Here is a 22901-nt window from a genome sequence, read left to right on the forward strand (position 1 = left end):
CACAAAAACATGTTATTAAGAGTCATTAAACATGATTCACATAACGTAATGTTACTGAGATGAGCTGTTTCCCCAATAGTAGCCCACAGCAAAGCTTTCCCCGTCCGGCTGGAACCGAATGAAGCCACGTGGGAGCCCTGATTCATTACCCGACACCAAGTCAATACGAACCATTCACAATGACGGCTTGTCCGCCCGTGCACAAGAGTCTGCGCAGTACATTCTCTACAATTTATTCAACAGCCGATCTCAGAGGCCGGCCGCCGCACCGTTTAGAGGCAGGCATAATCTGTGGCCTAACGCGAGCTGGGTTCTCATCTCGGTAAAGATTTTTCGTTCGACGTTTTGAGTTGTCTGCATGTAACATATTTCGGACGCAAACTACGTTTCTGGTTTCGGCAGACGAAATGGTAACCAGAAATTCACCACAAACTGCTAATTAATCTTCTTAAATTTTAGTTTCATACTTTGCCTTTTGCCCTGCGTAGGAGTTAATAAAGGGGGCACGCGGTAGCGTAGTTGGTTGAAGCACTATGCTACAAAGCCGGAAGGTCGCGGGTTCGAGTTCCGCTGAGGAGGATTTTTTAATTGACCTAATCCTTCCAGCCGCATTATGGCCCTGGGGTCGACTCAGCCTCTAACAGAAATGAGTACCAGGAATCTTCGCGGGGTAAGGGCGGCTGGCGCGTAAGGCTGACCTTACCACCATCTGTGAGCCGATTGTCTAAAGAAAATTTGGGAGCCTCGACGTCTCAGAACCATATGGTCCTTCACGCCGGGTTATGGGGATAGCTTTTTAAGAGTTGGTAACAGATATAGGTTTTAATGCAAAAAGCGATTGACATCTACCGAAGTGTGGTCACTAGGTATTCATATGCGGTTTAGTGTATTGGTATTGACTTACCAAGTACTGCCACGGTGGTAAAAAACAGAAACATCTATGATGTTACATTTTTTCGTCTTTAGAACATGACAATGGAGAGTAATTCAGTTTCTTTTGTACTGCGGATATCAATTTAGAGGTTAAAGTGTCCTGCTACTGAAGAGTAGCTTGTTGAGTGTTACGCCGTGAAGTCTGGTAGATGTTTACCTACAACTCGCAGGAACGTATTGCTTCCATCTACAAGACAGACGAGTAAGCCAAGGAAACGACAACCAGAAGAGTTCTCTCTTCTGGGATATAAGGAAATGTAGTCCATTGAAAGTCAGCCGACTTTGCCTTTATCATCAGGGAAAAAGTGAGCCAAGCAGCAGCAACCAGACCACAGGACGTAATATCCCACACGATACGTCAACTTACTAAAATAAATAACTCCATGGAACTGAATCCTTCTTGAGAAGCCGCCAGTCGTTCAGCTACTCAAGAATTTCCCAACATTTTATGGAACTCGATGGTGCATTACCGTGTTTACAAGAGCCGTCCACTGGTACCTATCCTGAGCCAGATTAATCCAGTCCATATCACCCCATCTTAACTCTCATCTAAGACACCACCTATCGCTCATCTAAGATACCACCTATGTCTAGGTCTTCCTAGTGGTCTCTTTCCTTCAGCGTACTATATTACTGTTCATATCACAGCATTTAGACCTCAGATCTTGGAATAAACACATGAACCCAAAACGTTACTTCAGGCTTACTCGTATTCGGGGCACCTGGTAGCGTAGCTGGTTGAGGCACCATGCTACAACCCAGAATGTTGCTGGTTCAATTCCCGATGCGGTGACTGGATTTTTTCTGTTTATCTAATACTTCCAGCCGCACTATGGCCTTGTGGTCGACTCAGCCTCTAACAGAAATGAGTACCAAAAAACTTCCTGGAGGGTAAAAGTCGACCGGCGCGTAAGGGTGACAACCTCAACGTCATCTGTGAGGCGATTGTCTATAAAATGTGGGAACCTCGACGTCTCACAACCTTATGGGCCTCCACGGCCTGTTACAGGGATAGTTTTATAAGGGTTGTTTTACAGTGCTGTCAGTGCCTAGGCTGTAGCGTCAAATAGTTACGTAAATTTATTTGGAAGGAAGTTTTCATGGCCTCATCGAGGTAATATCCCGGAATATGCATGAAGGAACTGAGGAAAATCATACAGTACCTCAGTGAAGATACCCGGTGTCTCGGACCAGATTAAAATTTTGCACCTTCTTTCCAGATCCTTTCCAAATCTATCCTAGAGCTCGATTAGTATGTGGTGGCACAAACCTGTGAGGAGAGGAAGGAAATAGGAAACAGGACAATGGAGTGAGTAAGCCCGTTACGAGCCACGTGGCAGCAGCCAACTGTGAACTGTCTACCCCTCATATCTGCTGGACTCTTCTGTTCCGCCCATACACGAAAATTGTCTTCTGCGCATGTGCCATCACATTGTAATCGAGCTCTACCATCCGACGTCTCCACACTAAAAGCGTCGTTAATTAACCCGCAAGGGAACGGCAATTCTGGGCACGATGAAGTTATTCTTCAGAATGTTAAAGTGTTCCGTTAGTGCTCATATAAGGCATTGCTATTTACAGGTTAGGCCTATTTGTATAATGTTCTGCTGTTGAAGTACTGGAACCAACTCCTACTCGCCACTCGAGACATCCCGTGCCCCCTCAAAACAATTGGTTCGTAAAACACGGGCTCGTGACCAATAAGTCTTAATGTTTACGTCTCTCTTTACATGCAAGCGGTACTAACTTGGTCAAACATTACAAAGGTGGAGTCAGTGTATACATTGGGACGCGTCCAGTGTAGGAACAAGTCATCAAGCAAGGTGCAGCAGGCAAACAGTTTTTAAAAGACTTGCCCTCGCTTATACACATCTCCCCACGCACATACACACTCTGCCACTTAGATGTACAACCTTCTTCAGGTTTAATAAGGGTAAAGATACTTGTAGGCTTGGACTAGAACTGCGTCAACTGCGTCTTTTCCTCCCACATCTGTGCGCTTTTGCGTCAATTTCCCTTTCTTGTATGGTCTCTTCTGTTCACCTCATAGTACGAATAATGTTGCTATTTGAAACACACACTGTGTACTAAAATGACACATATGTTGGACATTTTCTGACTTCCCTTTTTCGATTAAAGATCAAATGTTTCGGATCGGGTAAAATTATAAATTTTAAGGTTGAGCTGCGTACCTTTGTAATCTATAGCGTTATTTTCTATCGTATTCGTCAATTACAACACATTTTGGTTGGCTGTTCGTCCTATATGTTTCGACATCTACAATGATATCACCAGCCTATGTTTTATGTTACAAACTAAACATTAGCTCAAGGTTATTGTCTGTTGTTGTGTATGCTTTTGAATATTTCAGATGCTTATAGAAATTGTTGTTCATAGCCGTCTTACAGGTGAGTACGACATACATACAAACATACCCGAGATCAAGAATTGTGAAGCATAAGAACTTTGAATTATATATTTTACATTAATAATATTATAGAAGGGCAGCTTATGGTCTAATGGTCAGGGGAATTTAGTTTCGGCGAAGAACAATACGTTAATAACGAGTAAAAGAGAAGCCGTCCCATTTGCGATTAGTGTCCTCCTACGACGCGGCTACTGGCCTGCGAGCTCACAGGGGCTGTGTATAATATTCCCATTACTCAATTCTACGGCCCTGAATTTGTGAGGAGGCGATCGCTAGTACGGCCAATTGAAAAATCTTGTCCGGCAAAACAAGCATACTTCTCACTTGAGACCCGCAACTTAATTCCACGGCTCAGAATCAAAGAAGAAAAGGCATGAGCATCGACTGGAGGGGAGGGGGATCCATGAATGTGGCCCCTCCCCCTCAATTAGAATTTCAAAATAAACGTAATTTTAAAAAGGATATATAACCTAATATTAATAAACATTTAAACTGGTTGAAGAAATTCGTATCCTGAATACGAACGGAAATTCGTAATAATATCCGAAGGTCGCGGGTTCGATTCCCTATGAGGTCACACGATTTTTCAATTGAACTAATCATTGCAGCTGCACTGTGGCCCTGGGGTCGACTCAGCTTCTAATAAAAATGAGTACAAGGAATCTTCCTAGGGGTAAAAGACGGGTGGAGCCTAAGATTGACAAACTCACCGCCATCTTTGAGTCGTGTACAAATTGTGGGAGCCTCCACGTCACAACCGTAAGGCCTCCACATTTACTAGATAATCGGCTCACAGATGGCGGTGAGGTTCTAAACCTTATGCGCCGGCCGCCTTTACACCCCAGGAAAATTGCTGGTACTCATTTCTGTTAGAAGCCGAGTCGACCCCATGGCCATAGTGTGGCTGGAAGGGTTATGTCAATTAAAAAAATCCAATGACCTCATCGGGAGTCGAACCCGCGACCTTCAGGCTTGTAGCTTAGTGCCTCTCAGCGGACTCGACTAAATCCATTGCGCAATCTGCTGAGAGCAGCTAGGCATAAGAACACGGTCAGTACATACGCACACCAATGCACGGAGTCCCATAGCGACTACGCCGTCGTGAAGAGCTCGGCTTGCCTTGTGATCGGAAACACATCAGTGCCCATACACAGTTCCGCCACGTTATCTGGTCTCCTAATCTTCTGCGTGGACCCCAGAGAACAGGCATGCGTGTCTGTAGACTGACTTACCGGCGGTGTGCTTCATAATTTGCAATCGTAATGACACCTATGAAGGTGGATGCAGTTTTATAACTCGTATTAACTTAAAACGATGTCAATTCGAAGAGTTTTAAATTGTACGGCGTGACCCCGTGTAGTCTGGTAGTTAAAATCTGAAGCTTTCATTGCCGCGGAAGTTCATTAAAATCTTCCAGTTATCAGCCGTGTCATTTGGTTAAAAATTATCGACGTTTCGGAGATTATCGGGTTCGGGATCTGACTCAAGTTAGGGACTAGTGGAGGGCTCTTGTGAACACGGTAATGAACCTTCGGGTTGCATAAAATTATGGGAAATTCTTGAGTGGATGAAGAATTGGCGGTTTCTCAAGAATGGCTCAGCTCCGTAAGTAAGGTTGCCTACACAAGGCATCACATATCATGGTTCGTAGATTGGATAGACTTTAGTCACCCCAACTGAAGCCTGCGAATACTTGAGTTCTATCTCCTGGGATATACCGCCGTGTAGTCCGTTGAAAGTGAACCAACGTTTCGGAGGAGCATGTCGCCTCCATCTACATGGTAGAAGAATGTGATAACATGATTCAGGCTGGTTTTTTGCATAGTTTATTCTCCGATCATGAAGATGAAAGCGATATGTTCCTCCTAAACGTCGCCTTAGATTCAACAGACTACACCACTTTACATCTAAGTAGACGGAACTCTTCATATCCACCAGCGTGATAACCTCAAATCCTACAAACTCGTATTTCTCTCGCTCCCACTTTGGAGCATAGGGCTGATTTGTGAGCTTCATGATAATTTTACAGACGGTAGGACTCCTTAGACAGGTGATCAGCTCGTCTCAAGACCTCTACCTAAACACAGGGCAACACAAACAGAATAAACGCATACACACACACACACACACAAACAGCCATGCCTTGTGTGGAATTTGAACCCACCATCTCGGCTTCCGAGCGAGCGAAGACAGTTCATGGCTTAGACCGCTCAGCTACCGTAACCGGCACATACTCATGTACGTCGCAGAAAAAGTCTGTGGGCCGAAACCGAAGAAACCCTTGCGAAAACACAGAATAAATATGTAACGTCGAACAGGCTTGACCCCTGTATCATGAAATTAAGTAGATAAAGTGCATCGGTTGTGTAAACCGAAGAACGCTTATTCTAATTCCGCTATAAGCAGGTTTTAATGTATATTTGATTTTAACATTTTCGTAAGGTAAAGAGGTAAAGCTATCCCTGTAACAGGCCGTAAAGGTCCATAAGGTTGTGAGACGTCGAGGGTCCCCCGTTTTCTCTAGACACTCGGCTCACAGATGGCGGTGAGCTTGTCAGCCTTACTCGCCGGCCGTCCTGTAGTACTCGGCTCCGGGGCCATAATGCGGCTGGAAAGATAAGGTAAATTGAAGGAAAAAAATCCACCTTATCTGGACTCGAACCCGCGACCTTCCGGCTTGTAGCATAGTGCCTCAACCAACTACGCTACCCCGTGCCCCCAACATTTTCGTAAGAATAATGTTTATCAAATTCCATGAAAATAAAAGCAAGAAAGAACTTGTCTGCCAGACGCCTACAAGCGGACACACTGTACATGTGTTACGCAGCAAATGAAACCCGATCTGCGTGGGACTGAACCCGGGATTTTCATAAAGCTCCTTGTCATTTTACATATAACCCCGCTTGAAGGAGAGCGGGCCACCAAACTTGGAACCCCGGTCGCTAATTCTTAGAAAGGATTTGCAGCGACTGCTGATGTGGACACTTTTGGCTCGAGCTTATGACGGTCTATGTGGGAAGAACTGGAACCGACATTGGAGCAGATTTTAGCGGCTTCCGTGCTAATTAGCAGTCGCTGGGCTGATCAGGTTACAGCACGCCTTTTTCAGAACCCGAACGTGTTTCATGGACTTCATTAAAACCGCCACTGGATCCTGTTCTAAGCCAGATGAACCCTACTTCCCGAAGGTCCATTTTATTACGAACAATTGTGTAGGTGGGGGGGGGGAAGAGGTAAGGGATGGAAGAATAGGAGAAAGGGGGACGAAGAAGATGAATGAAATAATGAGGACAGAAGACTTTAAGAAGACGGCGATGACAAAAGAAAGGAAACGGAGGAGAAAGAGATGTAGCAGGAAGAAAAGGTAGAATAGAGTGGGAGAAGGAACAGGAGGATAGAAGGAAAAGCAGAAAGACGAAGTGAGAAAGAGATGAAATAGGAAGCGCAGGAAGATTAGACGGGCAGAATGAAGATAACGGCGAAAGAGACAATGGGAAGATAAAGAGAAGGTTGAAGAAATGGGAAGGGGAAAGCGAGGAAGAAAGGATGAATATAAGAGAAGAGGATGCGGAAAAGAAAATGAATACTAGGAGAGAGGAAAGGTAAGGAAGGGCGCAAGAGGATAAAGAAGAAAACGATAGAGGAAGAGAAGGCCTGAGCCTGAAACTGATTTTGTAATCTGTTCTCAGGAGGATAACAATATCATGTTACGAAGCATAAGGTTTATAAGAACATGGAGATGTAATTATAATACAAAAACATGATACAGATTATTATTCAGATTATGATCATCCGCCATTTTAATCTGTTCGTTTCGAAATGAGTATGACGAAACTTAAAGAAGTTTACGGTAAGCGTACGTGGCAGGCGTAGGTTATAAAAGCGTCTGCTCCATTTCAAAGGACAACCACCTTTATCTTGGTAGTTAGAAGACAGCTCCAGAAATGAAAATTAATTTTGAAAAGAAAAAATAAACATCTTTACAATAAATACACGTACTAATTGCATGGACGAACGGTGTTGGACACCCTGAGGCTGCACGGGTTCCCGCGTCATTATTGTGGTGAGGAACCTCGGCTTACTAACCCTCCTTCCGAACGTGTATGGGAGGCGTTTTTGCCAGTGTAAAGACGCCGCCGTGTCTGGCTGGCCGTCCTCCTCGTTGTACCGTCAAGGTTAGTTTCAATTCCAATCTGCCGTGTAGTTCAGTGGGTATAGCTACGGGCTGGGCGGTCGGGGTTCGATTACCGGCAAGGGTAAGAAATTTTATTTATTCTACAGCGTCAAGACCGCCTCTGGGGCCCGCTCAGACTCCTGTTGCACTCTTTCCTCAGGGTTAAAGTAGCTGGGGCGTAAAGTTGACCAATCACCTCCATCTAGAACGGAGGAGCTATACCTCCATTTCCTCTGTATGTGTACTCGTATGTATACATACTTATGTAGATATATATATCCATGTTAGGTGGGTCCTTTGTCACCACGGCATGGCGCGTCCTCAGGTTGTGGATGGAGGAGACGCCCTCCAGGTATGGAGGGTAGTTGCGAATATATGGAAGCAGTCGCGGACAACCGACAAGGGGTGATCCTCCAGCTGGGGGTTGGGCGTGGGGCTTACAATTCCTCACCGTAAAAATAAGCTTGTTACGAAAGATCACAAGAAGCCTCGGCCCTGGACGGATTCCTTGGATAAACGGCCAAAGCGAAAGAGAATGGATCTTACAGAGATAGGATAGGATGACATGGATTGGATTGATCTGGCTGTGAATAGAGACAGGTGGAGGCTCTTGTGAGCACAGTAATGAACTTTCGGGTTCCATAAAATGCTGGGAACAATTATACAGTGTGCTAGAAGAATATAAATATAAATATATATATATAATCCGTGGCCTTTAGTCCGGCGAAGTTAGTGCCAACTTTTTTGCGGATGGAGGGTGTCGCGTGGTCAGCGCAACGGATCCCCACGGCCGTTAATCTCGGTTTTCTAGATCATAGCCGCTATTTACTTGAAATAGCTCCTCAGTTATCCTCACGAGGCTGAATGGACCCCGTTCCAGAACCACTGCTTCTTAGAAAATCTGGTAGCGTTGGGAATCGAACCCGGGACCTCTGGATCTGTAGGCAGGAACTCTGACCACTATACCACACAGGCGTGTCTTACCTGTTGCTGTCCCCCGAAACCGACGTTACATCGAGAGCCCACCCACGAAAATATCTTCCGGGTAACCCCCCCCCCTTCATTTTTATAACATTTTGTGCTACATGCCCCTCCCGTCTCATCCTTGACTTGAATACGAACTTTATTACGCAATTTTGTGCTTCCTACGGTCCTACCCGTAGGCAAAAAGTTTCAAGAGCTTCACTTTCGATAAATTTACCACAGCAGGGCACATTAAGCGAACTGTTAGTTGCCCATTAATATCAGTCCATTGAGGAAACATGGGCGAGACGAGAGAGAACAGCGCCTCTATTCACTGTGTCAGCCAGAACCAGCTGGTTAGCGAGCCCTCGGGCTGATGGATTGGCTGGACACGATGTAACTAACGCACTAACATACACAGCACACCATTATGGGGGTCGAGATGGGTTTACTCTCTGTCTGACTGCTTATAAAACAAATTACTTTTCTTTTTTACTGTAACTCCTTACTGGAAGAACACAGCTGTTACTTAAGAAGTAAGTGTGGTGAGGGAGGCGGTCTGTGCATGCTACAAGGAGAGGGTATAATCATGCGTTTCATTCTGTAAGACGTATACGCCTTCTCAGTTCCAATACGGAAGCCGACTTTTAAATTATAAACAGAGAGATACCGATATATTAATTTCACAGATTAATTTTCAAGATACTTGAAAAATGACTGCTTGACTGAACCATGTTAGGTGCGTCACGACGGCATAGCGCGTCCTCCGGTTGCAGATGGAAGAGACGCCCTCCAAGTATGGAGGGTAGCTGCGAATACATTGAATAAACAGTCGCGGACAGCCGACAGGGGGTGGTCCTCCGGCCTGGGATTGGGTGTAGGGCTAACAACTCACCGTAAAATATAAGATTGTTAGGAAAATTTGCAAGAAACCTCGGACCTTGACGCATTCCTTAGATAAACGACATAAGCGAAAGGAAATGGATATGAGATTTGGTACTTGGAATGAAATGGATCTTAGAGATATATGATGGTATGGATTGGATTGATCTGGCTCAGGATAGGGACCGGTGGAGGGCTCTTGTGTACACGGTAATCAACTTTTGGGTTCCATAAAATACTGGGAAGTTCTTGAGTAGTTGCACAATTTGCAGCTTCTCAAGAAGGGCTTAGCTCCGTGAGTGAGTGAGTGAGTGTGTTTGACAGAGAGTGCATTTATTTCTGAGGGTAACGGTTTTCTCGAATTTTCGCCAGATGGCGTGTATGTACGTATAAGGAAGTTCGTTTGTAGAAGTATAATTTTGCCCATTGCTTGTGTGAGTAGGCAATTTGTGCCATGATAACCAAAACATATATACGCATGAACATTCACACCTTGAAGATGGAAGGAGCTTATAAGGGCACAAGAGGTGAATCAGCATTAACAGTGGACCACCGTGAAAGTCTAAAATCAGTAATAGATTCGGGATGTTTGAGGGGGGGGGGCTAAAGGAATATTGGGACCTAAGATAGAGGAAGCAACACGAGGGTTGAGAGAATTACATAATAAGGAACTTCATAATTTTTTATTTCTCACCATATATTATGTTTTCTCTGTCTCTCTATAGCCCTTTGGACCTTAACCGCTGTTTCGGTTTCTTAATTCTATACAAAGTCGGTAGGACTCCCTGCACGGGGGATCAGCTTGTCGCAAGGCCGCTATCTGCACACAGGACAGCACAACACAAAATAAACGCACACAGAAATCCATGCTTCGAGTGGGATTGGAACCCACGAACTCAGTGTTCAAGCGAAAACGGTTCATGCCTTATCCCGCACGGCCACTGTGATCGGAGACCAGATATGATTAAGGCCATTTAATCAGGGAAAATTAGATGGGCGGTGCATGTAGCATGAATGGAAGAAAGAAGAAATGGATAGCGTAAAATATTTTGGTAGGAATGCCTGAGGGAAGAGATTAGTGCTTACAATACCTAGGCTAAATTGAAGGGTAATATTAAAATGGATCTTACGCAAGAAGGATACGTGGGTCTGAACTGGATTTGTCTGACTCGGGATGACACAAGTGGCGGGATCTTGTGAAGAGGGTAATTAACCTACGGGTTCCATAGGATGCCGAATCTTCACTGTTATGCCCCAAATTTGAGATTAGAAAGAGGATGGTATTACCCAAAAAAAACCAGAGACTTGCGAAAAGAGTTTCGCAGCTATTACAGTAAATTGTAACACCAGGACTGGCAAGTAGGCTAAGAATGCGTGGGATCAGCATTCATACGTAAGAGCACCAGCCAGCGCTTGTCTCACTGGGCCACTGGAATATCGTAATATTGCGGCAGACACAGCAATCAGACGCAAGGGGTCCGCCCCCAACCACCCATGAGAGCCAATGAGGAGGTTATTATGAGGATTGAGGACACTGAGGGGAAGTCACCCACCCTCTTACGTCAAGGCTGAATCAGCGAAATAAAACCATAAATTAGGGAATTTCGGGGGACTTGGGATCATGTTCTAACAGAATATTCAGTTGTCAGCCGAAGGCGCTCTTCAACATGGGTCTGACGAGCGCTGGACGTCAGCCGGCATCTTGTACTACAGGTGGGTTTGTTTACGCATATTAGCCATGCCGAGTGATAATATCGTTGTTTCATAGTATTGGTGATAACTGTGTTTCAATGTGCGATCTCCAGTGTACCCGTAGGGTAGGATACCAGGAAAGTGTAGAAGCCTAGGATATTAGTCAGGCAATGAGTGACTTATATGTCGGTGTCAAGGTTACATATAGTGTGTTGTAGTAAGATAGTATATGGGAATTGAGATATAAACATAACTAAGGGTAGTTTATGTATAAGAGACCGCACGATAGATAGGTAATCATATATCATGTGTAATCAGAAATGTACAGGGAAATTATGTGTTCTCGAGGGGGACTTGCATGTCCTCGTTAGCAAGTCCGAGAGAGAGAGAGAGAGAGAGAGGCTCAAGGCCTCCACCCCTGAAAGGGGAGAACTTGAAGAAATAGAATATGTAGTCAAGTCGGAAGGACAGTCTTTGTAACCTGTAAATAATGTAAATCGTGTATATATATTAATGTAAATAGACAGCTAGAATAGATAGGATAGGATGTACCGGGAGTGTAATTCATATATATAGTCCACCTCCCACACCCGATCCCGAGTAATCCTGACGAGCGAGGGCAGAACTGACACAGGCCGCAGTGGCAGCCGAAGACGGAGATAAGAATAGACAGGGATAGGCTCCTGCCACACAGGCAGAGTACGGTAGCCTCGACAGCAACGCCCTTTTGAGATATAATGATAAAGTGTATTAATAAGTATTTAGACGCTACCTGTAAACTAAGGGAGGAGTGGTCAAGAAGGGGTATGACTACATGCCAGGGAGTAGTCCCCACAATTGAAAGAACAGAAAATAGATGGTGGCAGCTTGTATGACAGAAGGAAACTCCGACAGAGGAGAATCCTAGCTAAGGGTAAGCTAGGATGATTGCGTTAATGCCTTACAGCATAACCAGTGGATGCAAGGAGGGGTACCTGCACACCCCCGACGGCACGACGTTACCAGTAGTACCAGTTTACGACCTAACCAGTGGAGGCGAGGAGGGATAACTCCACGCCCCCCTACATGCGGAGTTACAGTGGTGACAGAGGCGGGCTGACTCCACGCCCCCCTGCACCACGGCAGTACATTCACTGCAAGACAACTTTGTGTCACAACCTAAAATACCACCATGGGGAGATGGAAACTGTTTGAAGCTCTTGCATTGCTGTAGGACAATGGCGTCGGGAAGTGTGTCTATGTTCGAGGAAGACATGATACTAAAGTCAGATGTATAGGCTATTTCTGGATTATAAAAGCAGTGTGTTTGTTAGGGTTCATTTGTTTCTAGCTCAGAAACAGAATGTGCGACTTACATGAGAAAGGTCAAGTTACGTTATTTTCGTTAATGAATTTGAAGTATTAATTGCAAATTTTCCCAATAAAAATTACAACATCAAATTATTCTTTGCGTATTAAATAATTATTATTTGGAGGTATAAAAATGTTTCGAATTATCTGGTGTTCATGTTAATAAATGTATGCTATAATAATAATAATAATAATAATAATAATAATAATAATCAAATCGCGTAATTTCAAGATTGAAAAACATATTAAGAAGATTTGAAAGAATTTCGCGATTCTGATCATACCTTTATCGTATTTTTCTACGCTATAGCGTACTTGGGTCAGACACTATGCTACAAGCCGGAAGGTCGCGGATTCGAATCCCGATGAGGTTATGAGATCTTTCAGTTGACCTAATCCTTCCAGCCGCACTCTGGCTCTGGTGTCGACTCATCCTCTAAAAGAAATGAGTACCAGGAATCTTCCTGGGGATAAAGGGTGACCAGCCGGCGCGTAAGGCTGACATCACTGCCATCTGTAAGCCGACTGCCTAGAGAAAACGTGGGAGCTTCGACGTCTAACAACCCTATGGGCCTCCATGGCCTGTTACAGGGATAACTTTACTTTTTTATGATACACAAGTAGATGGTTCAATGAAATGTGTACCATTTACAGCAACAGAATTATAAATTAATTACTTCTGTACGTTTACTTTCACTTAACATCATCTTTTGCAGAAATACGCAGTACCCGCGATGTTTCGAAACTGGATACGTTTCTGTCCTCAAGTTGGATGTACCTATTATTCTGGGTCCATTAGAAAGAGCTTACCTCAATAACTGGATGGTGACAAGGTACAAAAACTCAACACTTATACATTATAGTCAGAATCCTCATATATATATATATATATATATATATATATCCTTCCTGCTTGACAGAAATTTAATTGAAATATACAAACTTCAGTTACACAACATATATTCACACACACAAGACGCGCGACACGTTGTAGCTCATGTGGGATATCGTCAATCCTTCAAAGAGGAATAGTTCAATACTCGTATATGCTTAAACTTTTATATTACTGGGAAATATTCCTGAAGATGGCATGTATGTGCCGACATGTGGTAAATGACTGAACATTTATATACATGGTTCTATCGATTCTACACATGACGATGCAATAAATAAAAGTTAAACACATTTAAACAAAATCAAAAACACTTGAATGGGTAAACCGCCTGTGAATACCAGATTACGACTTTTTTTCTGGTGGACTCAGTGGCCCTTAATAGGGCCGTTTCTTTCCTTTTATCACTTTCCCGCTCGATTTTCCTACTTACCCTGGCGGAAAACTATCTCCACTCTTCACTTCCTCAAATAAGTTTTTGGACACTTAAACCTATACAAACACTTTCACCTTATGCATTTCGTCCCTGAAGACAGAGGCAGCATGTACCTTCGAAATGTCAGCAGTGTAAGTGCCACGAAAACTGAATTAACATCAAAACCGCTGTGAACACCAAAAGTCAGTAAAAACATTCTGTTCAGCGATACGAAATCAAAGTGACAACTTACCTAATGGCGTGGGGAAGCTACAAAGTCTTGCATTACTCTCGTCTCCACCGAACTGCTTTTCCTCTTGCCTTCTCAGTGGAGCTTGGTCATAAACCTCTTCCACTTCGTTGCTGTAAAAAACAAAAATGACATTTATTTATTCCGTCGAATGAAGCATTTTCCAACTCTTGGGAAGTCTTGAGCTAATTTCAATTAATGTTTGAATGCAGTTTAAAAGTAATGTCATCCCTGTAACAGGCCGTGGAGGCCCATAGGGTTGTGAGACGTCAAGGCTCCCACATTTTCTCCAGACAGTCGCCTCATAGATGGCGGTAAGGTCGTCAATTTTACTCGCCGGCCCCCCTTTACCCCCCTCCCCCCCAAGAAGATTCCTGGTACTCATTTCTGTTAGAGGCTGAGTGGAACCGAGGGCCGTAGTGCGGCTGGAAGTATTAGGTCACTTGAAAAATCAAATTACCTCATCGGGACTCGAACCGTGACGTTCCGGCTTGTAGCGTTGGGCCTCAAAACCACGCTAACGAGTGCCCCCAGTTTGAACACAAAGAGACCCTAAGAAGCCTAATACATTCACTGCTGCTATTGAACACTTATCCATACACCATCTTCAATCATGCTAAGTCAGTATGTTTCTGAAAATGAAGTATAAGAATAAACATTATTATTGTATTTAACCAATTAGAAGCCGGGATAGCGTAGTCTGTATAGCGACTGGCTACGGACTGGACGACGGAGTGGTCGGAGTTCGAGCCCTGGTAGGGTCAAGAATTTTCTCTTCTCAACGTCGTCCAGACCGGCTCTGATGCTCGCTCAGCCTCCTATCCAATGGATTTCGGGGGCGTTTTCCCCGGGGGATAAAGCTGCTGGGGCTTGGAGCTGACCACTCACCCCAAACTAGTGCCGTGGTCAAGAAAACGTGGATCTATACATCCACTCCTCCATACGTCTTCATAGAGTAGGCATAGGGACAGCTTTAATTTTTTCTGCTTAGCCGATCTTCTTGAGTTTCTCTGAACATAACTTTCGGAAGCTGGGTCTGTTTCCATCATCAGGTTAAGGGACACTGATAGGCTTGGTTCATGTTGTGTTTGAAAAAATCAAGTTAATAGACACTGCACCAACGAACAGGTCCTGTGATTGAGACCATGTCCTTGTAACGACCCCCAAATTAATTTAAAAGAAAGAAATCCTGAGGATAATGGCACCAGGTTCCTCGGAAACGTCAGTGGATATGTATTACACTATATGGTATCATATCCCAGATTACAGTATATACGTTAATCAGTTTACAAAATACCCTGAAGATGGAATCAGCACGTTCCTCTGAAACGTTGATAAATATCTTCGAGACCGCATGGCGTTATATTCCAGAAGGCCATGTTGGAGTAAACCCTGAGTATGCGAGGTTCCGTTGCCCTGGTTCAAGTCTACCGCCATTGCTCTGAGTCTACTGCCATGATGGCTACCGGGACCCAAATTCCGCTCGAGGCAACGAGAAATTCTGACCCTCCTCCATCAATTAAATGTAAATCAACTTTGTCAAAACCTCGTCACAAGGAATTACCAGACACTAAATCCGCCATCACTGACGCAACTGTTTCATAACGTGTTTAGATTACTGCCAAGTAATGGCTATGATACAAACACAAGATTACCTAACTAAGCAGCTAAACAACCCCATGGAACTGGGTCTTTCTTAAAACTAATATTAATTTTGCAAGTTACAATTGTATGGGACCCGCGCCATAGCTCAAGCGGTTAGTCGCTGGCTTCCCACCGTGGCGGCCCGGGTTCGATTTTGGGGTCTGGTCAAGTGGGATTTGTGGTGGACAGAGTGGCGCTGGGGCGGGTTTTCTCAGAGTACTTCGGTTTCCCCTGCCAATCTTCATTCCACCAAATTCTCAATCATAATCACCTGAAGCAGGCTACAATAGGCCAATCAGTGGCCGCCGTACCGAGTGGACCCAGTTGGACTCCACATCCTACCGAACGAACTATAATTGTGTGAATTTAGATAGATACCCATTTTGTAAGCTAAGCTATATACCTAACCGCCTCTGTGGTCTAGTCATCAAAGCTCCTGGCTACAGATCCAGAGGTTCCGGGTTCGATTCCCGGCGCTACCAGATTTTCTGAGAAGTAGTAGGTCTGGAACGGGGACCACTCAGCCTCGGGAGGATAATTGAGGAGCTACTTCAAGGAAATAGCGGCTCCAGTCTAGAAAACCGAAATTAACGGCCGTGGGGATTCTTTGCGCTGACCACGCGACCCCCCTCTATCCTCTAAAGTTGGCACTAACTCCGCTGGCAAGCGGCGGTCGCTCGGTCGGTATAGTTCGCTTGCGGACTAAAACGGAGTTTTTTGTAGCTATATGCCTATTACTTATTAATGAAATACATTTCATTCAGGCATCTTAAAACTCTGACAGCGTCCGCCATAATCCCTAGGGGTGGGAAATACAGGTCAAAGCAGTTCTTCAGATATCACTACCTGGAAAATTACTGTTATGCTGAATGTTTTTCACACTGCATATTTAAGGAATAGATTCTTCTTATCAAATGCCAGTTTATATTAATCTTCATCTCTACATATACTTTTCGTTTTATCTTGTAGTACTCTGTAAGTGACTGGCATTTACCCGCTATCCCCTACACTACACATGGAGGGTTTCATTTCTGACTAAATTTTTGTGAGTTCAGTAAGTAATAAAAACAACTTTAAACAAAATTAGCATAAATTTTACTCGAAATTTAACAGACTTTTGGGCCACGCTGTACATGAAACACAAGCACTCCAATAAAAATTGGACATGTGCTTTCAAATAGATTAATTTAAATTGAATGTTACCACCAGGTTGATGATACATACAAATTTACCATAGAAAGTCTGCTAGAATTTGTTATCACTGAATTCGATATTTGAATCGTTTTAATTCTGTACTGTTCTTAAGTTATTTATTATGTATCGTGCCAAGTCAGTTGTAAATTAACACAGAATATATCATTAACACATTTTTCGACAAAGTTTGCGGCTTATTTTTAAAGAGTAGAGGGTAAAGTTGCCCCTATGATTAATTAGGACATACAGGAAGTGGAAGTATAGCTCAACCATTCTTGACCTCGCCAACAGATGGAGGTGTGGTCACCTTCAAGCCCCGACCGTTTTACCCCCAGAAAAAGGGCCTCCAGTACCATTGGATAGGAGGCTACGTGGGTCCCATAGGCGGTCTTGACGCTGTGGGGCATGGGATAGTCTCTTACCTCTGCCGGGAATCGGATTACTGTCTCCCAGACCCTAGCCAGTCGCCATACCGGCTTATTTTTAAAGAGTATGAAAGTATAACACATGAGGAATAGAAGGAAATTCTAGCGGGGTAAATAACTAGCTGGGGTGCCGCATGCGGCCCACATTCCATCTTTTGGATAGCCCTGTTTTAAGTCAATAAAATCTGTTAACTTCTTCTTAAAACTGAAGCTGCTTACGTGACAGCAGTTCACTCAGCACTGACACAGAGAAAGTGTTGCAAAAAGTCTAGTTAAACAACAGTACAAAAGAGAGCTTCAGGAATATAAATATCGCGGCCTTTTGATGACAGGCTACGTAAGTAAGCTCTGTCATCTGTCTCCAAAGATTTGTGTCCTTCTGAAGACGATATTGGCTCGGCTGTACACGAGATTTTCAACCTCTTAGGTAACCCGAAAGTTCAATTCATTGGTGTTCACAGAAGCTCGCAAGTACAGTCTAACCTATAACTGCCGATTCCATACATTTTCACACCCTATTTCTCCAAGATACAAGTCCGTAAATAGGTCACAAATGGAAGTAAAACAGCTGTAATTTCCGTGATAGGTTTTCTGTGTTAACACTAGGTAGCAGCACGGTCCAGCATCATGAGAGTCTAGGTAGCAGCCGTGCGTGCGCATGTTCAGAGGCTGGTTTCAGTAGTCAAAATGGCGACCGTGATTGATGTGTACTACCGAAGAGCAGCGTTCTCATGTGCGTTTTTATCTGATGAGCAGAAGGGCTCAATGCGAAGCGTATTTATAAAGCATTTGTTTCTGTTTACGGTGAGAAGTGTTGGTCGAGCAAAGCGGCTTACAATTGTGTCGAAAGACGCGATAAACGTTTCGCTGATGTTGAAACGGAGGTGCAGAAGTGACTGATGAATGTTGGTGAAGGATATGTCGAGAAATGAATGTCTTTCTTTCAGGTTAGAATATCACATGTTTTACGTTTTATATCAATTTGTGATATATTTAATGACTCTCTCTAGTAATATTTCGATTAGGTCACGACCCCTTCCTTTCAAATCCTTTCCAATTCGTCATTCATTAAAGCATCCTTCCCATCTACTACATGGTCTAGATAATAACAGCCTTCTAATATAGCCTGTAAAGGAAATCCATAATCTATTCCAGGACTTGGGATACGAAATTCTCAAGGCGGTGATTAGGAAGAATATTATGGTCTGGGATGTGACACCGTGCAATCTAGTAGAATATTACCGTTGTTTCGGAAGAAAAGTCATGCCTCAACTTAAGTGTTAAAGATTAAGACGGGTAGAAGAAGAGAACTTAGCTGTTTGCTTGTTTGCTTCCTCAGCTTACTCTCCGACCCTGAATATGGAGGCATCAGTTCCATTCGAAACATAAGTGATAGTACTCTTCAGTCTACAATTGATTCCTTCAGAAGAAAACCCGTACATTTGGAATTTTACACTTAAAATTAAGATCATGGAAGACGTTGTTAAAGGAAACAATCGGGCCAGCAAATATCTGTCTACAGATTGTGCAGCCCTGTATTAACAAATATGAAAATGTCTTATCAGCATCGTGAGGATAATTGCGGAGCTATTTCAAGGAAATAGCGGCTTGGGTCAATAAAACCGAAATTAACGGCCGTGGGGATCCGTTGCGCTGACCATGCGACCCCCCTCTATCCGCTAAATTTGGCACTAACGTCGGCGACAAGCGGCGGTCGCTCGGTCGGTATAGTTCGCTTGCGGGCTTAAACCACGAAGTTTGATTGTTTTTTGTCTTATGTTGAATACTGAGCGTCTTTCTGCCGGTACCACACACAACTAGCCTTTTGATAGCTTTTCTGCATGAATGTGGCATGCAGGAGGGAGAATTATGGAGGACGTAAGAAAAGAAAGAGGTAATAGTAGTCAAGAACCTAACTAAAGATAAAAGGCGGGGACAGCAAGAAAGAAAGGCGAGAAGGGGAGGAAGAGTTAAAAACAAATAAAGAACAGAAAATTAAGGGAGAATGGGAAACTAAAAGAGGAAAATCTAAGAGAAAATAAACTGAAAAGGAAGCATAGAAGGAACACCGGAAGAAAAAGCGTATTAATGAAACGGCGGCCAAAAATAATTGGCGGGGNGGTGGCCAGACACACGTCTGCGGCTCAGTCAGCTACAGGTTTTGCCTAGAGACTAAGTCTGCAGTCAACACTGTGACGCCGAAACGTGCGGCTGGGCACGCACTAGTGCGGATTCGGTATGCATGGACCATCACGCGTTTACGAGTAGCGAGACGCGAGCGGTATCACTCTACACTCGTATTCGGGAGGTATTCGGTTCCAGTCTCAGCCGAGACACCGTCTATCCCCACTAAAATTCTCGTGGTTTTCCTAAGTCCCTCCAGGCAAATACCGGAACAGTACCTCGAACAGGCAACGGCCGCTTTTTTCTAGATCCTTTCCAATCGATCTAACATTCTATCATTCGACACTGAATTGTCTATATACTCCACTTACTATGGGAACGAGAGGGGCGTCATCGTCAGGGCGTTACGTCATCCCTGGAACGATTTTTTTAATTCGCTAATTGGGGGGTAGGTGGAATTTAGCTGGCTTTACACTGCACGTTGGTCACTAATTGGCCTACTGTACTTGCCCCGGGTGATTATGATGATGGAGAATTTGGTAGAATGAAGATTGGCAGGGGAAATCGGAAGTACTTGGAGAGAACCTGCTCCAGCACCACTTTGTTCACCACAAATCCCACTTGAAAAGACCTCGGCTCGAACTCACACCGCCGCGGTGAGAAGTCAGCGACTAGCCGCTTCAGCTGTGGCACGGCCTTTCATTGGAAAGTTACTACAAATTTCAACTTATTTCCGATATTCATACGTTGGTGGGAAATTCATATTTACCTGTCTTCCACAAGGAGTAAGGATAGCTCAGTGATGGGGTATGGGCTGGACGGTCAGGGTTCGATTCCTGGCACGGCAAGATTTTTCTCTATTCCACAGCGTCTAGGACGGCTCTGGGGCTCATCCAGCCTCCTATACAACGGATACTGGGTGCTATTTCCCCGGGAGTAAAGCTGTCGGGGCTTCAAGCTAATCACTCACCTCCATTTAGAGGCGAGGTCAAGAATGGTGTACTTATATCTCCACTCCCCTACGCATCTTCTTGGCGTGGTGCTTAATTAATCATAGGGAAAACTTTGCATTTTACCATACCTACCTTACGTAAGATTGCAACATGGTTCGTAGACTGGCCTGACCCAAAATTAACTGAAAACGTAGCGAAATAACCCACTACCTACCATTTCAGGAAGTAGAGAGCCCTTGGGTGAAAAATTCAGTTCATCACATCCATTAACTTAAAGGATATACCCTTAGCTTGAAGCGGAAGTAGACATCTGTCGGTGATCCAATGATGGATCATCTCATGTCTGTCAAACGGAGCTCGTCTGCGCCCCCTAAAATGTGATCTATCAGTGGAGCAGACATTATCTTCACCAAAGCCGTCCCTTATGTACAGTATGCGGCTGAGGTCAATGCCACTGCGCAGCGCCTTGGCGCCTCTACGTAGCGCCAAAACTTCACACCGCTTACCTCCCTCACTCCGACCGTCTCGAAGTCTCCAGCCGCCAGCAGGTGTAAAGGACTTCATAATCACGGTTTCCTCCTTAATTGTAACGGCCGTGTGTTCAGGGAAAACTGAACAGGTCGCTTTGAACTTAACGTTCTAGATTTTGGTTACACCATAGTTCAAGCGGTTAGTTGTCGGTTTCCTACCACGGCGGCCCAGTTTGATCCCAGGTCAGGTCATGTGGGATTTCCCGAAGTTTCCTCTGCAAATTCTGGGAATGTACTTTATTAGACCATGACCGTTTCCTTCTAAATCCAACATTCATCAGCCATCTGTACCACCTGGTGATATACTAAAAAGTAAAGCTAAGTAAAGGTAAAGTTGCCCTGTGCGTAACTAATTGAGCACATGCCATGAAGGCGTATGGGGGAGTGGATATATATATCCACATTTCTTGACCTCGGCACCTGCGGTTATACTGGACTGACTGGTACTGAAATTAAGTCAGCCTGTCGTCTTCTAGTGTGAACTCCAAAGTAACTCGGGAATAACTGAACATAAAGGGAATATACAAGCTGGGACGCTTGGGGCGCAGATGGGAGTACAGCATTAAGTCTCTGTGATATAACGCCATGTAGTCCGCTTAAGAACCTCAAATCCAAATTCAAAATCGCTATTAACATATAGGATGCTGTGACATGACGCCCGAAAGCCGGAATAGCGAAGTCAGAATAGACTTTCATTGATAGGCAACGACTCGGTAAACACATTCCCGCTTTAACAAATGCGCAAGCAACAATCGATTAACTTCCGTTGTTATGCAACGGCGCTGTAAACATTCATTCCCATCAAGAGAGAGGATGTGTTTTGTGCGTGGTCCGCGCGAAGTGGTTATAAAGAAGAGTTCAGTTGAGTCGAGTCGAATCGAGTTAGTCGAGTGTCGGGACGCCAGCCTACCGGGATATGAGCTTGGGAGCAGAGGAATTGGATTGAGTTGGCAGTTGCAGAATAATGACAAGAAAAGGATTAGGCTGTGACAAGAAGACTTCATGTGATTTTTGAAGTGACAGTGAACTTCGTGGCCTGTTGTTCGCAAGCGCATTATACAGACCGAGCGACCGCCGCTTGTCGGCGAAGTTAGTGCCAATTTTAGCGGACAGAGGGTGTCGCGTTGTCAGCGCAACGAATCCCCACGGCCGTTAATCTCGGTTTTCTACTCCGGAGTCGCTACTGTTCCATTCAAGTAGCTCCTCAATTATCTTCACGAAGCTGAGTGGACCCCGTTCCAGACTCACTACTTCTCAGAAAGTCTGGTAGCGCCGGAAATCGAACCCGGGACCTGTGGGTCTGTAGCTAGGAACCCTGATCACTAGACCACAGAGGCGGTCGAAGTTACAGTGAGAGACTGAGAACCCTAGTGCCTGTGTAACGGTGAACTGTAAAGTGTGTACATCAGCGATAGCGCTGTATTGCCTGTAATGTATAAGGTGTCAAAAAATTAAATCAATCCAGAACCCGTCTTATAAGTCACGCACTCCCCGTATACATGATATAAGATGTGGAGCAGATTCAGCTGGCTTAGGATAGGGTCTAATGGCGATTTCATGCGATGATTGTAACGGACAAAATATTTTTACGTCGTGTAGTCTGGTAGAGATTTACTGACTTTTCGGGTGAACGTACTGTCTGCATCTTCAGGGTCGAAGAGTGAGATCAAGCATAACAGTGTGTCTGGTGCTTGCGTGTTTGCTTGGTTTACTCTTCTACCCTGACGATAGAGGCAGTATATTCGTCCAAAACGCCGTTAAATCTGTACCAGACCGTACGATGTAACATGCGAGAACAATTTATTTTTAAGGTAATGAACGTTTGGGTTCCATAAATACAGGACGTCTGTTGTGTAGCTGAGGAAATTTCATTTTCGTAAAAATGTCTCTGCTCAATTAGTTATTTCTTTTTGGGGGCGATATAACATGTTAAAAGACCGATGTGATCTCCCCATAATGCGTTCATTTGATTCGTATTATAAAGAATGCATAACAATCAGTATTACGTGCGCGTGGATTCGCCGAAAGATCGGGCATTGTTGTTGAGAGATT

The 22901-nt window shown here is 44.3% G+C and overlaps 1 protein-coding gene across 3 annotated transcripts in view; it reads right to left on the reverse strand.

The window, feature by feature from the left end:
• LOC111872693 (noggin-2) overlaps window positions 1-22901 on the reverse strand; it is a 138211-nt gene that overhangs the window by 62851 nt on the left and 52459 nt on the right. For all 3 annotated transcript variants that reach the window (XM_023866818.2, XM_023866814.2, XM_023866815.2), the window contains one exon: window positions 13983-14092. The gene's annotated coding sequence lies outside the window, so the exon portion shown is untranslated. The remainder of the gene's footprint in view (window positions 1-13982; window positions 14093-22901) is intronic.

This window comes from Cryptotermes secundus, unplaced genomic scaffold, assembly GCF_002891405.2.
Source record: "Cryptotermes secundus unplaced genomic scaffold, Csec_1.0 scaffold143, whole genome shotgun sequence".
In the NCBI taxonomy this organism is placed as follows: domain Eukaryota; kingdom Metazoa; phylum Arthropoda; class Insecta; order Blattodea; family Kalotermitidae; genus Cryptotermes; species Cryptotermes secundus.